General features: G+C 43.0%; 1 long non-coding RNA gene across 1 annotated transcript in view; it reads left to right on the top strand.

Moving 5' to 3' along the window:
- The first annotated feature begins 420 nt into the window (after positions 1–420).
- The window catches only part of LOC117354107, a 32,879-nt gene continuing 12,064 nt past the window's right edge, over positions 421–21,235 (top strand). The window contains exons 1-2 of the long non-coding RNA XR_004538116.1: positions 421–500; positions 17,874–18,014. This is a non-coding gene — a long non-coding RNA (uncharacterized LOC117354107). The remainder of the gene's footprint in view (positions 501–17,873; positions 18,015–21,235) is intronic.

The raw sequence follows: 21,235 nt of genomic DNA, 5'->3' as shown, positions 1-21,235 counted from the left end.
CACAAATTCAAATAACTCTATCAGGCCATAGAAAATACCTCTATAGAAATGTTGGTGAATTAAAAAAAATTGTTACTTATAACCAGAACAGCAGCTGTGTGGGAGGCTAAATACCAATAGATTGGACAGTAATAAAAGTATATAAAAGCATTTGGAAGCCCACCCAGTTCCAAACAATATAATATATTAGCTGCCATATTTTCTTAAGCATGAGACTGATTAACCATTTATGGATATGTAAAGTCACTCCATTCACACTGCTTCCTTTGAAGGAGAAAATACTCCCTTCCAAGTAACTGAAGCAGGAATAGCCCACAGAACTCTAAAAACAATGCTGTCCTGGGGAAGTCAAGCGAAGAGTGAGAAGAGCGTCAGGAAAAAAATGCTGATTTATGGTACCACGCTATGCCTTCCCTTAGAAAAAGTCCTTGTACATGAAGCAGAAGTTATGGGAAGCCAGGGTATAGCATGTTCCTAAGAGGTATTGAAGATAGAGCCAGGTAAGTTGGCTAAAGACTGAGAAAAGGGATATTTAAACCCTGTGAGTTATACTGAGGTAGTACCTGGTTGTGACTCTCTCTGAGTGAGGGAAAAAGCTTTGCTAGACTCTGATTTATTAAAAGGACAGAAAAGTGCTGAATTCTATAATTTCATTGCTCTGAGGTCTTTTCCTGGTCTACCTCTTGAGAAGTAGTCAGCTCTGAAAGATAAATCTTTGATTGAGCTATCAAAGGTAACAAGAACCGTCAATGTTGATGCCACTACTGAGTGTTTCTATATATAGGCAACATGCTAGTCTTGCATGCAGGCAGTTCCTCGAGCACAGCAGTTTTCTAATGTATTATAGGTTTGTTTTCTCTCTGCATTAAGCATATCTTACTTGTTCGTGTGGATTGGGGTGATCCCTATTGAATCCTACATAGGTGAGAAAAATATGCAAATATATGATGTGCACATTGAAGTACTGGGACTGTCCTGGACCCAAGGACATTCTTATTTTTTACATGGAACTGGCTTTTTTTTTCCTAATGGAGATCTTACTGTGGCTTGGGATCAAAATGTTTTGTGTTTTGATATAATAAGACTAGGAACCAAAACTAACTGTACTATGTTGTTTTGTTTGAAACACAATTGACTTGCTTGTAACATTGCCACTTTTGGGGGGTCAATATTAAGAGTAATTTAACCTACCTAGTTGAATTACTCCTTTGCAGTTAAATTGCTCTGCCTGGCCAGGTGCTTATATACAGCAGCACTTAACTGGAGAATGCCTCTGTTGGCACCACAGCACTTAAAACCAGGATCCATGCCCAAAACTGGACGCGAGGATTTATAACAACTGAAACCTGCTGGTGGTTAATGGAAGTCGCTTGGAGGAAGGAAAGGTGAGAATATGGTGGAATGAGGAAAATGTCTGGGACACTGTGCTATCGGGATACAAGCTATACCGCAGAGACAGAGTGGCTCAAAAAGGTGGGGGCATTGCTCTATATGTCAAAGAGGGAATTGAGTCTACCGGAGAGAACACGAAGAATAAGTTAGAGTCTCTATGGGTCAAAATGGAACAAATGGAACGGAAACGAAGATCAGCATCTACTACCGACCCCCAGGGCAGTCTTAAGAAATTGATGGAGAAATGATGAACGAGATTAAACACAACTGAAAGGGAGGTAATGCAGTTATCATGGGTGACTTCAATTATCCAGGGATAGACTGGAACCTAGGCACCTCCGGCAGTGGTAGGGAGACCAAGTTCCTGATGCTGTAGGTGATTACTTCCTGGAACAACTTGTCAAGGAGAATACGAGAGGAAACACAATTCTGGACTTAATTCTAAATGGACTACAAGGACCGGCACAAGGTGTAGAAGTAGAGGGGATGCTGGGAACCAATGATCACAATATGATCCGCTTTGACCTGGACACAGGGGCAAAACATCGATCCAGAACGACGGGCACTGCGCTGCACTTCCGAAAAGGGAATTACAAAGGGATGAGACTTATGGTGGGGAAGAAGATTAAGAAGAGGATAAGCACTGTAAAGACGCTAGAACAAGCATGGTCCCTTTTTAAGGACACAGTCACCGAGGTACAAAATCTATATATACCGAGTATCAGCAAGGGATCCAAGAGGAAAAAGAACAAGGAACCGGCGTGGCTCGCTGTAATGGTGAAAGAAGCGATCAGAGACAAGAAGACTTCGTTTAAGGAATGGAAAAGATCAAAAACGGACGAAAACTGGAAAAAAATCACAAACAACATCAAAGAAGGTGCCATAAAGCGGGGCCAAAAGAGCTTACGAGGGAAAAATAGCCAAGGAGGCAAAAAACTTCAAGCCGTTCTTTCGATATATTAAGGGGAAACGACCCATGAAGGAAGCGGTGGGGCTGTTGGATGACGATGGAATAAAGGGAGTGCTAAAGGAGGATTAAGCCATTGCTGACAGACTGAACACATTTTTTGCGTCTGTGTTTACCGAAGAGGATATACACACCATACTGGAAGCCGACAGGCTATACACGGGAAACAAAGACGGGAAACTGGGTTGACAGCCAGTTTAGAAGAGGTATGGAAGCTGAGTGATAGGCTTAAAAATGATAAATCACCGGGTCCAGATGGCATCCATCCAAGGGTAATCAAGGAATAGAAAGGGGCTATAGTTGAACTGCTTCAACTAATAGCTAATCTGTCAATCAAATTGGGAAGGATTCTGGAAGACTGGAAGGTGGCAAATGTTACGCTGATCTTCAAGAAAGGTTCGAGCAGTGATCCAAGAAACTACTGACCAGTGAGTCTGACCTCGGTACCGGGAAAGATGGTAGAGGTGCTGATAAAGGACCGCATTATTGAGCATCTTGACGGACACGATCTGATGAGGACCAGCCAGCACGGCTTCAGTAAAGAAAGATCTTGCTTGATGAACTTGCTGCACTTCTTCGAGGGAGCAAGACAGATAGACAAAGGCGACTCGGTTGACATTGTATATCTGGATTTTCAGAAGGCGTTCGACAAGGTTCTGCATGAACGACTACTTTGAAAAATTGCAAGCCATGGAATCGATAGTAAAATACTCAAGTGGATTAAAAACTGGCTGGCGGATAGGAAACAGAGATTGGGGGTAAATGGAAAATACTCAGACTGGAAAAGCATCACCAGTGAAGTGCCCCAGGGTTCGGTGCTTGGACCCGTGCTCTTCAACATATTTATAAACGATCTGGAAATTGGTACGATGAGTGAGGTGATTAAATTTGCAGATGATACTAAGTTATTCAGAGTAGTGAAGACGCAGAAGGATTGCGAAGATCTGCAACGTGACATAAACATGCTTGAGAAATGGGCCGCGACATGGCAAATGAGGTTCAAAATGGATAAGTGTAAGGTGATGCAGGTCGGTAACAAAAATCTTATACACGAAAAAAGGATGTCCGGGGCGTTACTTGGAGAGACCCACCAGGAAAGAGTCTTGGGAGTGCTGGTCGACATATCGATGAAGCCATCCACGCAATGTGCAGCAGCGGCGAAAAGGATGAATAGGATGCTAGGAATGATTAAGAAGGGGATCATGAACAGATTGGAGAAGGTTATCATGCCATTGTGCCGGGCTATGGTATGCCCTCACCTGGAATACTGCATCCAGCACTGGTCGCCATACATGAAGAAGGACACGGTATTACTCAAAAGGGTCCAGAGAAGAGTAACTAAAATGGTTAAGGGGCTGGAGGAGTTGCTGTACAGTGAAAGATTAGAGAAACTGGGTCTCTTCTCCCTTGAAAAGAGGAGACTGAGAGGGGACATGATCGAAACATTCAAGATAATGAAGGGAATAAACTTAGTATATAAAGACAGGTTGTTCACCCTCTCCAAGGTAGAGAGAACGAGAGGGCACTCTCTGAAGCTAAAAGGGGATAGATTCCATACAAATGGAAAGAAGTTCTTCTTCACCCAGAGAGTGGTAGAAAACTGGAATGCTCTTCAGGAGGCCTTTATAGGTGAAAACACCCTCCAGGGATTCAAGACAAAGTTAGACAAGTTTCTGCTGAATCGGAACATATGCAGGTAGGGCTAGTCCTCAGTTAGGGTACTGGTCTTTGACCTAGGGGCTGTCATGGGAGCGGACCGCTGGGCACGATGGATCACTGGTCTGACCCAGCAGTGGCAATTCTTATGCTCTTATGTTCTTAAGTAGTAGAGTCCCTCAGGGTTCGGTGCTGGGACTGATCCTATTCAATAGGTTTGTGAGTGACATTCCTGAAGGGTTAGAAGGAAAAGTTTGCTTTTTGAGGATGATACCAAGATTTGTAACAGAGTAGACACCGAGGAGGGAGTGGAAAACATGAAAAAGGATCTACAAAAGTTAGAGGAATGGTCTAATATTTGGCAACTAAAATTCAATGCAAAGAAATGCAGAGTAATGCATTTGGGGATTAATAATAGGAAGGAACCGTATATGCTGGGAGATGAGAGGCTGATATGCACGGATGGGGAAAGGGACCTTGGGGTGATAGTGTCCAAAGATCTAAAGGCGAAAAACAGTGTGACAGGGCGGTGGCTGCTGCTAAAAGGATGCTGGGTTGTATAAAGAGAGGCTTAACCAGTAGAAGAAAGAAGGTATTGATGCCCCTGTACAGGTTGTTGGTGAGGCCCCACTTGGAGTATTTTGTTCAGTTTTGGAGATTGAACAGGAAAAGTGAATCAAATCAAATTGAAAAATCAATTCAATAGGCCAAATTGAATCAAATAAAAAAAATTTCCCTAAGTTGGCCTGCATAGTAATGGTGGCACTCAGGTTCTTCAAGGCCAAGAAAATTCAAAACCCAAAAGTCAGCAGGAAAGGTCACACCCACAGTTTTTTAGGATCAGGAAGGTGTTGTATCTTCCAAGGAACCAAACAGTTAATGTAGAATACTACTATAACTTGCTGTGCCAATTAAAGGAGGCATTGAAAGAAAAAAGGAGAGGAAAGCTGCAGAAAGGAGTTCTCTTTTTGTAAGACAATGCACCTGCTCACAAGGCTGGCAAAACGATTGATGTTTTGACACAGTTGGGGGTTTAATTTCAGACCATCCATCCTACTTAACAGATCTTGTTCCATCTGACTATTTTCTGTTTCCAAACCTTAAAAAGAGTTTAAAAGGGCGACAATGTTTGAGTGATTCGGAGCAGTGGAGCAGTGGAGCAGTGACCAGACATCAGAGTATTTCTTGGAAGGGTTACACAAACTTCAGAGACAATGTGCTAAGTGTGTTGAACTTAGGGGTGAATACGTGGAATAACTTGTAAGTTTCATGGCTTCACATCATTCCATTCATGGTTGGGCTAAGACCGTGTACCTGGACTTCAGTAAAGCTTTTGACAGTGTCCCACACCGCAGGCTGCTAAGCAAGATGGAATCGATGGGGTTAGGAGAGACACTAACTGCATGGGTCAATGATTGGCTGAGTGGCAGACTTCAGAGTGTGGTGGTTAATGGTACCCTCTCTAAAACATCGGAGGTGACCAGTTGAGTGCCGCAGGGCTCGGTCCTGGGTCCACTCCTTTTCAACATATTCATAGGGGATCTGACTCAAGGGCTTCAAGGTAAAATAACACTATTCGCCGATGACGCCAAACTATGTAATATAGTAAGTGAATGTAGTTTACAGAATTATATGGCGCAGGACCTGCTTACATTGGAAAGTTGGTCCTCAACCTGGCAGCTAGGCTTCAATGCTAAGAAATGTAAGGTCATGCACCTCGGAAGCGGAAATCCATGCAGGACGTACTTCTTGAACGGAGAAACTTTAACTAGGACTTCAGCAGAACGAGATTTAGGAGTAATCATCAGTGCAGACATGAAAACTGCCAATCAAGTGGAGAAGGCTTCATCTAAGGCAAGGCAGATATTGGGTTGTATCAATAGAAGTTTCGTCTGCCGAAAGCCTGAAGTCATAATGCCGTTGTACAGGGCCATGGTGAGACCTCATCTGGAGTACTGTGTGCAATTCTGGAGGCCACATTACAGTAAAGATGTGCGCAGAATTGAATCGGTTCAGCGGACGGCCACCAGGATTATCTCGGGGCTCAAGGGTCTCTCGTACGAAGAGAGACTGAACAAATTGCAGCTCTACACTCTCAAGGAACGTAGGGAGAGGGGAGACATGATCGAAACATTTAAGTACCTCACGGGACGTGTCGAAGTGGAAGATGATATTTTTTTTCTCAAGGGACCCTCGGCCACAAGAGGGTACCCGCTCAAACTCAGGGGCGGAAAATTTCATGGCGACACCAGAAAGTATTTCTTCACAGAGAGAGTGTTGATCATTGGAAAAAGCTTCCAGTGCAGGTGATCGAGGCAGACAGCGTGCCAGACTTTAAGAATAAATGGGATACCCATGTGGGATCCCTACGAGGGTCAATATAAGGAAATTGGGTCATTAGGGCATAGACAGGGGGTGGGTAAGCAGAGTGGGCAGACTTGATGGGCTGTAGCCCTTTTCTGCCGTCATCTTCTATGTTTCTATGTTACCCCTCATATTCTATAACTAACCTTATATCTAGTAAATCATTTCACCATCCTTGGGCTTGCCTATCATACCTCCTGCCTCCTTCAAAAATGTTTTTAATTTTGGAGACAACTCTCAAGTTTGCATTGCAGTATTTTTGGTGTGCTGTAAGGTGCACATATAACATCATATTTAGGAAGGTTTGATATATCAATAAAGCAGGATGCAAGATATTAATAAAGGTGAGGGCATGCCTGCGAATGTAAAATTGCCAGCAAATGAGTTCTTATAACCTAGGAGAAAAATGACCTGACAGATACCATCTATGTGATACAATGATGCAAGTGCTGGGGATATAATGCCTGCACCGATCCCCCCCCTATAAAAGGATTTAGTCCATCTGGCAACATTTTAGCTCTGTTCAGCAGAAATAAAACATTATTAGTTCTGTTCAGCAGAAATAAAACACTGCACTTTGTACATTAGACTGAGTCAGGAAAAAAACTAACGTCAAATGCTCTTTATTTTAAGACATTTAAATAAAAACTGATTATTCCCCTATTTTGTATTGACTGAATGAAAGAAGGCTCTTGGTGTCCTTTTATCATTATGATGATGGCCAGAGGTTACTGGCAACTTAACAAGATGTGGCTCTACTTTCTGCCATGCACAGTGAAATATGACTGTGAAACACTGCCTTAAGAAAAAGGGTGTGCTGGTTTCTGTTGCATTTTGTCCTTATTCAAACAATTAGAGTTGACAGCTGCTTTACCAGGTAGCACGAGTGACTTGTTCTTGTCATAATGTTGTCATAGTGACAGTGACATCAGCATAGTTCATGGTAATGAGTAGTTATTTCTCTGAAGAATGCATCGTGTTATTCCCCATTTGTATTGATTTTCTTTTCATCCTTTACCATATAGTATACATGCAGCTGTTTCTTATATTGTATTTATCATTTGTTTTCTGTGATTCTCATGTGCCTATGCAGCTCTGAATAGGGGTATGTGTGTGTGTGTGTGTGTGTAGATAGATAAAGATACACACACACACATACACAGTACATACTGTATATATTTAGTGTGTGTGTGGTATGTGTGCATATTGTCACAGGGTAGGCCCTGCGACTGAGCTGGGTAGTGAGAGGTCGCCGATGCCTAGGGCTAGGCAGAGGAAAATATTCACCCAAAGAGATAAAACATTACCCACACCAACACCTCAACCCAGAACTACAGCCAGGCAAGGAAGGTTCAGTGAAGAGCAAGGAAGTACTTATTTGTTTTCGCCAGAATTAGAGAAGGGAGAACAATGGATAAGGGGAACTAAAAGTATTCAGGATATTGTTCCTAGGAGGAGGATGAACCACACATCTCCTAACATTCATGGGGGACACAATTCTAGGCAACACCAGGAACATTCTAGTCCTCAATTTAGCCAGGAACAAGTCACACCTGTTGCTCATTATCCTGAGGCTTATAGGGATCAGCAACAGTACTCAGAAAGGAGGCAGCCACTGAACCAACCCACACTGGAGAGGAAACAGAATGGAGACAGGAGACCAGTTCCAAGGGCACGCAGCAGTATACCTCAGTCTAACACCCAGGTCAGATCTAACTTTATGGAAGCTGAAATGTTAAATTAATTAATGAGGGAAGCTTCTGATAATGAAGACTTTTTAGACCAGGAAGAATCCATGGACTTTAAAGAGGGAAATGTTGATTCTGACCAGTGGGCTATGGAAACCGATGGGGTTTAAAGGAAGTTAGGCTGAGACCGGTTGTGTTAGTTAATGGGCTGGTTGTCTCTGTAACCTTAAGGCAAAAGAAAGGTTACTGAAAGCCTTAGCGGCATGTGAGGGTTCCTTACATTCCTTTTGGGCAAGAACCACAAAGTGTCTAGGCTGGAGCAATTAACACTGCACAGCCTTGGCAGTAGTTTGAAGACCTTTTTCCTTTGGGAGATTTTCCTTAGACTGGATGGTGGGTCCTAGTTGGGAGGGACCACAACCAATGGTCATTGTGGGAGGAGGCCCCTTCTGCCCAGAGCTCTGCATCCAAAGAGTTCAGAGGCAGATCCAGTCTAAAGCTGCCAGAAGTGATTGCCAGCAAGAGACTGTATCCAACGGCATGAAAGCAATTTGAGAGTAGTTTGGGAGAAGAGGAGTCATTTTTGGATTATAGCTGGGAAAAACAAGTTTATTTTTCCTTTTGAACTGTGAATGCAATTGTGGGTTTGAAAGCTGAAGTTCCTATGGGAATAAAAGAATTTTGTGTTGGAAGCAAAACTGGGTGTTTTTTACTTGATCCACCAACTCTAATTAGTACTGATAATCCGATCGGTCAGCACCATGGGCTATGGGCTCTTTTGGCCACTTCCGCTTGGGCGCGGCCTGGCCTGGTGATGCACGGTGACAATATATACACAGAGAGGTCAAAAATGTATGTACACTTCAACTGAATTGAATTATGGTGACAATGTACATAGTATGTTGTCTGTAAAGATGTCAGTAGTCACACAATGGCAAAAGCCATTGTGTGGCCATCAGAAGAGTCAAAACTTTTTTATGCAGATTTTTTTCATGTTTAAGTGTAAACACACTTTTTGGGCCCTATTTATCTTAGGTGCACCTAAGTGCCATTGTAGAATTGGTGCTAAGCATGCCCAATTGTAACATTGTAATTGCCAAGTTACACACCTTAGGTGAATCTCATCATAAAAGTTGTTAATAAATCCCAATAAAAAAATAATCCCCCCCATAGAAACACAAAAAAATGACAGTAGATAAGAATCATGCTGCCTATCAAAACATCCCATCCACACAACCCACTAAGCTCTGAAATTCTTTCCTCTCCCCTAGAGATCCTATGTACTTGTCACACGCTTCCTTAAATTCTGCTGTAGTACAGGCAGTCAAATTCAGCCACATCCCTCTTCTCTCATGAAATCACCGTTCTAACAATATTGCATTTAAAACCGTTTTCCATTTACACGGTCATAAACCACAGGTACTCTCTCTCCTTTGTTTCTGTACTTTAGGATCAGCTACTGGATAGGTTTTGGGAGCTCATGATCCTCTTAGGACAGCCTATGGTGTCTGGAATGAAATAGCATTGCTCTGCTGCGTTGTTGTTCAGTTTCCTCTCCTCTCTTCTCTTTAGGTTGAGCATCACATTGATATTAGCTCCTCTCCTTCTGACTAAACAAATCATCATGAAATCTTCATGGAACATTCACAGATCCCCCTTCTGGCAAACTAAAATAAAGCTTGCTTGAGCTCAGAGATAAACCGAGACAGTAAAAAAAGGAGGCAAGCAATTATTTAAAAAATATTAGTGATTGAAGAAGTACAAAAGTGGCATTGTGAGACTCAAAGTGAAGGAGAGAAATATGTACTGTAGAAGATGCTAAAGATATGGCTGAATTGCTTAAATATCTGTTCTGTGTTCATAGCTGAAGTGCACGGAGCAGAACCACAGAAGACAAATGCAAACAGGGCTGGAGATGTGGTAGACCTTGATCGATTTTCATAAGATTGCGCTCGTGAGGAGCTAGCTAGCCTAAAGGTGGACAAAACAATAGGACCAGGGTTCTCAAGGAAAATAGATAAGTTCTGGTGGCTCTGCTAGCTGACATTTTCAATGCTTCTCTAGAGTCAGGAGTGGTACTGGAGAACTGTAGAAGGGTGGATGAGGACCCTCTTCACAAAAGTGGAAGTATGGAAGAAGTAGTACAGGCTAGTAAGTCTGACTTCTCTGTTTTAAAAGAGTTTTCATTAATTTACTTACCACAGAATAGTGAAGTTTCTGGAATCTAGTGGATTATCAGACCCAAGGCAACATGGATTCACAGATCATGTCGGACAAATCTCAATTTCTTTGACTGGGTGACCAGAGAATTGGATAGAGGGAGTGCATTAGATGTGGTATATTTAGATTATAGAAAAGCCTTTGACAGTGTTCCACACAGGCATCTATCAAATAAGCTCAGGATGGGCCCCAAAGTGATGGACTGGGTCAGGAACTGGTTGAGTGAAAAACGACAGAGGGTAGTGGTCAACGGAGATGGCTCTGAGGAAAGATGTTACCAGCGGTGTGCCTCAAGTTCCAGTTCATGGGCCTGTTCCTTTTAACACTCTTGTAAATGATATTGCTGAAAGGCTATCTGGTAAGATTTAACTCTTTGCAGATGATAACATGTGCCATTCATAGATGCAATTCTGGTGCTTACATTTTAAATGAGCTTTTAATTGTTTTTTTCAACTACCACACCGATTAAAACTAATCTAATTTAATACAAAAATTATTAATTGGACTATACTAAAAGTTCAAGGTAATTTACATCTACAGAAGCTGTAAAATCTAAGGGGGAGAATACAAAAGCAATCAATTAAAATCTTACATTCATTATCATTATTCATTCTTCAAGATTAGCCTAATTCTATCCTGGCTAAAGTGAAGCCCATCTTTCCAGAATAGGCTCCCCCCCTCCCCTAAAATGTTGCCCAGTTCCTAATAAACTAAAATCCTCTTCCCTGCACCGTCATATCATCCACACATTGAGACGCTGGAGCTCTGCCTGTCTCTTGGGTCCTGTACGTGGAGCAGGGTGCACTTCTAAAAATGCTACCCTGGAGGTTCTGGATTTCAGCTTTCTACCTAAGAGCCTAAATTTGACTTCCAGAACCTCCCTCCCACAATTTCCTATGTCATTGATGGCGCCTACACAAACCAAGACAGCAGTATCCTCCCCAGCACTAATATCTAGGTTATTAATGATATAGTCTTTCACCTTTTCTGCATTATTTTTCTTAGATTAAAGAACTTTTGTAGGCCAGCTGGCAATTCAAGCAGCATGTCTGTAGGAAGCCCTCAGAATATTCGTACAGTAATCTGTCATTTAGTAAGCTGTAGTAATATCACATGTTGTTGCAGGAGTAATGCTAATTAGAAGTCCAAGTGTTTCAGAGATTCTCTTGATCATAACCTGCAGACCCAGTCAGAATACATCAGTAATACTGCAATCTGGCCTGATATGGAGGAACTTTTTATTAAACTGAACAATCCACTTTCCACTAGTGTAATTGTTGAACCTTTTTAGCTATGCTGGATAATGACACACAAGCACACTCGCACGAGTGACAGTCATTTTTAAAAGTTTAATTGTACTAAACATGAAGGCCCGGATTCTAAAAACAGTGGGCTAGATTCACTAAGCAAACCTATCGTGTACAGATCGGTTTGCGACCCCTTAGCGACCAAATTTCCCTCCAGCCCGATTCACTAACCTCTTCTGCAATCTGCTTCCAATCCGTGCATGCAAATGAGGGGAGCTGCTTGCAAAGTAGGTAGGGACGCAATTTACTAAACAAATTTCCCGATCTGACTAGGCTGGCCAATCAACCCAAAAAGCAACTGCTGGGAACCATTTGAAAACATCTTTTTGACTCTCCAGCTCCAGCTCTGCTCTATGCCCTGCTCTCTACCGACTCTGCTCTCTGCTGCCCCAAACCTCTCCTGTCCTTCCCCGCTCTGCGAGCCTGTGGTTTTAACCCATGGGTTAAAACCAGGGGCTCCCTGGCCTAAGTAAAAGTTTTTTTCTTTTTCTGTAAATTCACCCTGAAAGATTCAATCTTTTTCTGTGTGTCAGCAAATTCTTTGTCATAAGTGTCTGTGTCTAAACTACTTTTCAATTCACCAAGTTTAGTGTCTAGTTCAAATGGTGTCGGGTCAAAAGCGCGCCGGGACAAAGGCGCGCGCAGACAATTGAGCGCAGCGTGGAGGCACGCGCCGCAGAAAATTACAGTTTGTACGGCTCCGACGGGGGGACGTGGGGGGAACCCCCCCACTTTACTTAATAGAGATTGCGCCGTGTTGTGGGGGCATTTTGGGGGGTGTGGGGGGTTGTAACCCCCCACATTTTACTGAAAACTTCACTTTTTCCCTGTTTTTAGGGAAAAAGTTAAGTTTACAGTAAAATGTGGAGGGTTACAACCCCCCAAACCCCCCACAACGCCAGCGCGATCTCTATTAAGTAAACTGGGGGGGCTCCCCAACAAAACTCCCCGTCAGAGCCCCTAAAAACTGTAATTTTCTTCGGCATGCGCCTCCATCTTGCGCTCAGTTGTCGGCGCGCGCTTTTGTCTTTCGCGGGGTTGTCTATGAACCAGTTCAAATTGTATAGATTCTGCAGTGACTCTTGTTTTCTCAATAATAAGCACCATCAGATCCAATGAGCATTTATTTAAAATGCCAGCCAATTGCGACAAAGATCGAGTCCTCTGTAAATAAAGTAGGGGGGTTTAACAATCCTTAGACCCTTGGAAATGAATTCCTTCTTGCAGTATTCCAATAGGGTAGCCCCGTGGAGAGTAGCTCTAACCAATTTCTTGGCTAGATTCATATATTCAACCCAGGTGGCATTCACATTAAGAGTCTCAGGAAGCTGAAAAATTGAGGGTCGCTGCCATCCTTGAGAGGCCATCTTATCCACTTTCCTAAGTAAATAGCCACAAAAGACTCAGATATTGTAGAAAACCAAATATGATAAAGAAACATTTCTACAAGGGTTAGATGTAAACTGTCTGATGGTGTGATGAAGACAGAGTGCAGGTTAAATGTTAGTTATCAATGGAGGAAAAAGTCTTGGACAAGGGCCCTCCCACCTCCACAATGGTGGAATAGCGGTAGTAAGGCGTTCACATCAGTGGCTCAAAAAACCTCCTTAAACTGCCAAAACACTGCACTGTTTTAAAGTTCAAAAATGAATGTACTGAATGATAGATGAAAAAAACATCTTATCAACTTAACTTTAGATGATCGGTACACCGACGGTGGCCAGCGTTTCACTTTACAGCTACCTCAGGGTGTAACGTCTCTGATCAAAACTACAACCAGAAAAACATCAAGTTAAAACTGGAACAGTACAAAAATCTTAAAATGATAATAATATAGATATAAAGACCAATACAGGACATACCTTGTAAACGGACGCAACAAGCGCCTCAGACATTCAAAAGATGGCCCACTGGTGGGCTGGCTGAATTTAAATACTCCCGGCTGCTTGATAAAGGAGCCGGAAGTACTGCTGTGTCGAGCTAGAAACGCTCTTAAAGGCACAGAGATAAAAAAGTAAATGATATATCTAAAGAGACACAGAAGAAAAAATATTTCCTCTCTTACCGCCCAAGGGTAATTGCCTTGGGGGCATCATATTTTGAAGTTTCCTGTTAAATGCTGTGTTTCATTTCAAGGGGAAAAAAATTTATTTTATGAAGCAAAGCTAGAATTTATTGTAGTTACAGAAGGGGGAGGGGTGACTATTGGTTCAATGGCTATGTCCGCAGTATAACGAACCGGCTGTTTGGGGGAGAGATCATGCCTTCTAATATGTCTAATTGTGATTTATAATTATCCTTATTTACTTTTTGTAAACTTTGTTCTTGGATCTTATTTGTGGACTAAATAGTTTGATTTTTTTTTTTAAATTTCCTCTAATATGTATCAACTTGGAATAGTCATTGCGACTTAGGATGTTAATTTTCCAATCCTGTTGCAAATTTATTTTGTTTGTTATATTTATAGTTTCAATAAAAAGTAAAGAAAAAAAATCCACTCTGTCTGTCTTCCACCTCTCCGAATAGTGGTCATTTATCAACCCCCTGTGACATGCCTTTCGTCCTTTCTCACTGACCTTGACTCCTGACTCTGTCTTTCTCGAACCTTCATCACATTCCCTCATCCTTGGTGATTTTAACATTTATGCTGAGAACATTACCAACTTCTACACCTCAAAGTTCCTTGCCCTTATATCCTCTTTCAACCTTTAGCTGTGCTCCAGCACCCCTATGCTCCATAAAGGCTACTGCCTTGATCTTGTCAACTTCTCTACCTCAGCTCTTCACCTCTCTGATCTTGATCTCATAACTTTCATGACTCATCACTCTGCCCCCCAGAAATGACTGATCCTTACCAACAATTTCAGAAATCTTCAGTCTGTTGACTGGTGTTCTCTCTCACCACAGTGACCCCCTCATCTCTAGCACTACACAATGTATTAGTGTTGATGTCCTTTTATTACCTCTGCCAGCTAAAGTGTATCTGTATATACTTCTCAGAACCCAAATTCACTCAACTACTGTATGCTTTTGAATTATCCCGCATGGATTACTGTAATGCATTACTGGTGGGTAAACCTGCTAAAACCCTGTCTTCCTCCAATTTGTACAAAATTATGCAGTCCGCCTATTAAACCTCAGCATCCATGACCACGTCACCCCTACACTAGCATCAGTTTACTGGCTGCCTATCCAAAAACACTGTGCCTTCAAAGCCCTAGTTCTTGCCTTCAAAACTTTCCATAAGTTGATATCAGGCTATATGATAACCAAATTACCAACCTACACCTCCAGCCGACCACTGAGATCCCAAGGAGAGAGGTAACTGACCCTACTCCCTAGATGTTCCCTCAAGACCGAAACAGCCCACAGGCGCGCCTTCTCATACTTCATACCTAGACTATGGAACCTCATCCCCCATCCATCAGCGCACATGACAGTCTATGGAACTTCAGGAGGGCTGTGAAAACCTTCCTTTTCAAGAACCCAGTACCTTAAGACCCATACCTCAAGGAACCCAAACAGGCTCCCCCAGTTAGATCAGACTTGAAGTTCCATTCAAAGTTGGCATCTGAACACACCATATTGTCCAGCACCAGTCATACTGCTCTTGCCGTTTTCTGATCTATGAAACATTCAATCATCCACTATACAACAAAAGAATGATACCAAAAACCCCAAATCTCAAAACAAGGTATGGTAATGGTGGAAAAAAGCCTGAAGTCCGGAGTGTAGCACCATCTGGTGTCAGTATATGATATTCATATTACTCCCATTATAATCACAGGCAAAAAAAACATCAACCATATTTTTTCTCCTTTCTTTTCTTCTTCTTTTTATAATTTTTTTTTTTTTTTTAATAATCATTCAGTTCAAAATCTCTTTTAAATACAATCTTCACTCAGCAATAAATATATCAAAATATCAGTAGTAACCAGATTGGTAACATTCAAAATATTGAGAAACACTGTCCACTGTGCATCTGCAAAAAATATATTATTCAAAAAATGTGTTTGTTATTTATCTTATATGCTGCATTTAATATGCAAACTGTCAGCCGCTTCTCCATACGCTGTGACAGGAATCCTGCTAGTCTCACCAGAAACAGGGAGGATGTCCCTGTAAGCCCCATTAAAAACCTTGTTATCAGGTCTAGTAAATATCCTTTAGTGTTTAGAGATCTTGGGCAGAGCTTTATAAAGGAGCCCGCCCCTTTTAAGAGTGTCCAGAGCTCAGGCTGATGTTGAGCGTGCAGGGCCTTTAAGATCTTGCCTGTCCCTGCTAGGAGGGGGCGTGGCGGTGGGAACAGCTGGAACAAGCAACTGAACGTAGGCTGGAAAGGAGGCCAGTCCTTCCAGCTGAACTTGAGCCAGCACCTGTTAAACCAAGCAGTTATTTTTTTCCTCACTGGAGTTTGCATTTTAGTGTGTTTTAGAACCTTCCAGAATGTTGTGCTGAGGACATTCTGGGGTATGTTCAGCCACCCCAAAGAACTGTAGAAGCAGTAGCTGCAGTTTTTTAGTTTTAGTTTTGGAGCAGCTTGTACACTGCTCTGAGTTGTGCTTTGGGGGTGAGGAATTAAAACCATAGCCTGTCTTTTGGGGAGGGCGGCAACACCTGAGGTGTACAGGCCTATCTTCTCCCAGCCTGTTGGGGATTCGGCACTACCCAACAGGACCACAGCCAGAGCAGGGAATGTATGGGTTGTTGGTTGTTTTTTTTTTTTTTTTTCAAAAGGAAAAATGTTTGTTTAATGCACTGTTTGGATAGGCCCAAGAGTGGGGCCAGAAGGAGAGGTTTTGGACTTTTGTTTTAGAAATTGAACTTTATCTAGAGCACTGTTTGTGCTGAGTTGGAACTTATTTGTTTTCTCAACAAGAATTAACTGGATTTACAGAAGCCTTTTTTGTGTGTGTGGTTCTTGTGCTCATGCCATACCTACATTGTGTTGAGTTTTTGTTTGCCATTAAAATGTTTTGCCTTATTCAACAAAGGAATCTGTGTGCAATCTGTGGGAGGCACTGAAAGCTGTATTCTACTGCCTTTATTCAAACTTTGGGACTGGGATTCAGAGGGGCAACTAGGCCTAACCAGGATCCTGTCCCACAGCGCCAACGTGGCCAGCGTTTCGCAGTATTGTATTACAAAACAGTGCTGCTTCAGGGTTGCAGTAACCATTATCTCTTCCTCTGTAAGAAATCCCACGCCTTCTTGTATTCAGACCAGGGCCGGATTTTCCTATAGACTAACTAGGCTTCAGCCTAGGGCCTCAAGATCAAGAGGGGCCTACATTCAAATTGTTAGCAAAATTAAAATTACACTATTCTAAAAACAGTGACCACTAAAACACTGAACCGAAAATAAGGAGAAATTTTACGCTTCGGGATCGGAACCGGCTCCGGCCGCAACGGGGCGCAGACTCGGCTTCTCCCTTTCTTTTTCTCGCCCTGGGAGGAGGATCCAGGAGGGAAAGACGTCAGTCCGGAAACAGCTGGGCAAAGCCCAGCCCCGCGGGGAGAGAGGCAAAACGTGGATCTGTCAGGAAAGGGCGGCCCAGACTGGCATCGGGGGTGGGGGTGGGGAGTTTCAGTGGAAGGGGGATGGGAGGCAGGCAGGCTGGCATCGGAGGAGGGTGGGGGGGTTTAATGGAAGGCAGGCAGGATGGCATGGGGTGGGTGTTCAATGGAAGGGGGATGGGAGGCAGGCGGGCATCGGAGGGGTGGTGAGTTGAGGAAGGACGCACTGGGGGCACTATGGACATAGGAAGGGGCAATGTTGTGTGTTATATTTGATTAGTTATTGTTACAAGTACTATATATGGTGCTGAGAATAAATGTTCAAATAAATGTTCTCGACTTTTTTTTATTTATTATCCGTGTCACATTTTTTATAAAGGTTAGTACCAATAACATGTTTCATTTAACATATTGATATATCACAGTAATGATGTATTTTATTATCTCATGTAATTTAAAAACTTAAAAATGGGAGGTGAAAGGGCCTCATAAGTGGAATAGCCTAGGGCCTCTTCATCTAAATCCGGCCCTGATTCAGACAGTGTCTCTTTCTCCACCACCTCTTCCAGGAGACTGTCCCACGCATCTACCATCCTTTCTGTAAAAAAATGTATTTCCTTAGATTACTCCCGAGTCTATCACCTCTTAACTTATCCTATGCCCTCTCATTCCAGAGCTTCCTTCAAATTAAAGAGACTCAACTGATGCATATTTACACCATGTAGGTATTTAAACATCTCTATCATATCTTCCCTCTAATCAGATTCAGCAGATTGTATAACCAGAGCTGTGCCAGCATCCCAGCTCATGGAAACTATCTGGTTAACAGGATCAGAGTGTCACCTGAAACCTGATCATACACCTTCAGTTATGGAGAACTCTTGGCACAATCTTTATAGCATGGGTAAATATTATTAAAATATTGTCAGTGATCCAATATATGTGTAATCCATATATGCTTAAATGCTAGCATGGTGCTCAGGTGCTATTCTAAAAATACCTGCTTTAATTGCATATTATGCATTTGCAAGATGAGTGAACAGTACACAGGGGTGAAGTATGAGTAGAACCCAGGCATAACTCCCACTTATGCATGTATTGTAGCTTACAGACAGCGTTATACAGTAACTAAGCAATTGTAACCAATTACTGTATTTAAGCAAAAGTTTTATTTTTACTTGTGAAAAAGTACATGATAACATTTGTTGTTTTTCCTGAAGTAAAAATTTCACTAATTTTTATTACTTTTACTTAGTTACATCTGATGCTTTCCGTTAAAAGTAAAATGTAAAAGCGCAAGGAAGATATACCGTAAGTGACAGTTGCGCAATAAATCGAATAAAACAGCAAAACTTAATTGTACTATTGCAAACCTTATCTTATATTTTGCTGTTCGGGAAATATGACCTCATGAGTTCTTGCATGGGGCAGGAGCGCAGGAAGATCGCTCCTGCTCTGGTTCACCACTGGACCACCAGGGAATTGAAAGATATATGGAAGAGATGGGAGGGAGATAAAAGTTTGTCACAGTTGGCTGGGACAGGAGGTGGGAGGGATCCCTCTTGTTCGGGCCCACCATTGGACCACCAGGTCTTACGACAAGCCTGGTGGAGGCTTGCAAGGCTTTGGGAGAAAGGGTAAGGGTACACAGCATGGCGGTAAGGGGGAAAGGGTGCTTAGCCTGACAGGGCAGGGAGGGAGAAAAGGCTCGGTGCAGAGCCTGGCAGGGGAGGGCACTTTAATATTAATCTCCTGGTTTATATTTCAGTCAAATATACTCCTTCAGATATTAAATCATAGACCAGCAGCCCTATTGTAAATGGTTAAATGCAGTAGCGAGCTGGTCGCGTCTACTTTACTTAGCACTGTTTTATAATACAAACCTCCATCAAAAACACTTAGCTGGAGAATCAAGAGAAGATAGAGAGGACAGCAATCGTTGTGGGGGACTCCATCATCAGACAAGTCGACAGCCACATAGCAGGAGGAAGACTGGATCAGGTGCCAAGGTAGAAGACATAATGAGCCTCATTGACAGGATCATCGACAGTGTGGAAGAAGTGGTGATCCATGTGGGGACGAACAACATGAGGAACAGGAACTACAACAGGGAAATACTGAAGGGCCAGTTCCGGAAGCTGAAAACCAGAACGCAGAGGATAGCATTCTCAGAGATCCTGCCGGTACCCAGGGCTGATGAGAAGAGGCAGATGGAGCTGCAAGCAGTCAATGTGTGGATGCGGTGCTGGTGTGAAGAAGGATTCCACTGGGCCTTTTCACCCTCAAATAGAGGAGATTGAGAGGGGACATGATCGAAACATTCAAGGTACTGAAGGGAATAGACTTAGTAGATAAGGACAGGTTGTTCACCCTCTCCAAGGTAGGGAGAGTGAGAGGGCACTCTCTAAAATTGAAAGGGGATAGATTCTGTACGAATGTAAGAAAGTTCTGTTTTACACAGAGAGGTAGAAAACTGGAACGCCCTTCCGGAGTCTGTCGTATGGGAAAACACCCTCCATTTATATTTGAGTCAACTTTTTTTTTTTTTTTGGGGGGGGGCGAAGGTTACTTTGACTTATATTCAGGTCGGCTTATATTCTAGTATATACTGTATGACCTTCTTGCATCACTTTTCAAAGATATTCAAACAAATTTTGCCATCAGATAAAAAATTGTTAGAGCAACCGACAATGATTCCATCTTTGAAAAAACCTTCTTCATAATTGGACAGCATGACAATGATAACAAAGATAAAGATGAAGATGCAAGCGATGAATTAGATAGCACAACTTCTAATGCAGGTCATAATGACAATAATAATGACAAAGTCCTCTTTGCTAATTGGAAGTCCCAAGTGTTTCAGAGATTCTCTTGATCATAACCTGCAGACCCAGTCAAAATACATCAGTAATATTGCAATCTGGCCTGATATGGAGGAACTTTTTATTAAACTGAACAATCCACTTTCCACTAGTGTAATTGTTGAACCTTTTTAGCTATGCTGGATAATGACACAAAAGCACACTCGCACGAGTGACATTTTTAAAAGTTTAATTGTACTAAACATGAAGGCCCGGATTCTAAAAACAGTGGGCTAGATTCACTAAGCAAACCTATCATGTTCAGATCGGTTTGCGACCCCTTAGCGACCAAATTTCCCTCCAGCACGATTCACTAACCTCTCCTGCAATCTGCTTCCAATCCGTGCATGCAAATGAGGGGAGCTGCATGCAAAGTAGGTAGGGATGCAATTTACTAAACAAATTTCCCGATCCGACTAGGCTGGCCGATCAATCCAAAAAGCGACTGCTGGGAACCATTCGAAAACATCTTTTTGACTCTCTAGCTCTAGCCCTGCTCTATGCCCTGCTCTCTACCGATCCTGCTCTCTGCTGCCACAAACCTCTCCTTTCCTTCCCCGCACTACGAGCCTGTGGTTTTAACCCACGGGTTAAAACCACAGGCTCTCTGGCCTATGTAAAAAAGTTAATTTTTTAAAAAAAATCACAGCTTGCTCTGCGCCCCCCCCCCCCTGCACCGATACTCCCCGCACTGCCGATGTTCCCACACACTGAGGCCCCGCCAACACAAGGCAGGAGGGTCCTTCCTGCCATCTTAAACGCCACCTGGCCGGGTCTGGCCCGGCCCACCTCCCTCCCTGTAGTAGGCTGTCCGGGCCCTGCACAGCCCACCTCCTTCCCATAACTTTAGAATTGTTGGGAGCAGGAGGGGTACCCAGTTCCTCCTGCTCCTGAGGCCTCCCGTGATACTGTTCTTAGACCACCCCGATGCATCATCTGATACACGGGGAGGGGCATAAGGTACCGATTGGCTGAAGGGCCTGTGGCTCCTCAGCCAATCAGAGACTTCCTTAGGGAGGAATCTAAGGAAGTCCCTGATTGGCCTGTTAGGATAAAAATGTTGGCCTATCAGGGACTTCCTTAGACTCCTCCCTAAGGAAGTCCCTGATTGGCTGAGGCGCCACAGGTCCCTCCCAGTGCATCAGATGATGCATCAGAGCATGGCCTAAGGCCAGTATCGCGGCGGAGGCAGAAGCAGCAGGACATTAGGCTTCTTCCTGAAGATCACAGGAGGCCTCAGGAGCAGGAGGGACTGGGCACCCCT

Source organism: Geotrypetes seraphini, chromosome 2 (genome assembly GCF_902459505.1).
Source record: "Geotrypetes seraphini chromosome 2, aGeoSer1.1, whole genome shotgun sequence".
Classification (NCBI taxonomy): Eukaryota; Metazoa; Chordata; class Amphibia; order Gymnophiona; family Dermophiidae; genus Geotrypetes; species Geotrypetes seraphini.
This window is presented reverse-complemented; position numbering and strand designations above follow the sequence as displayed.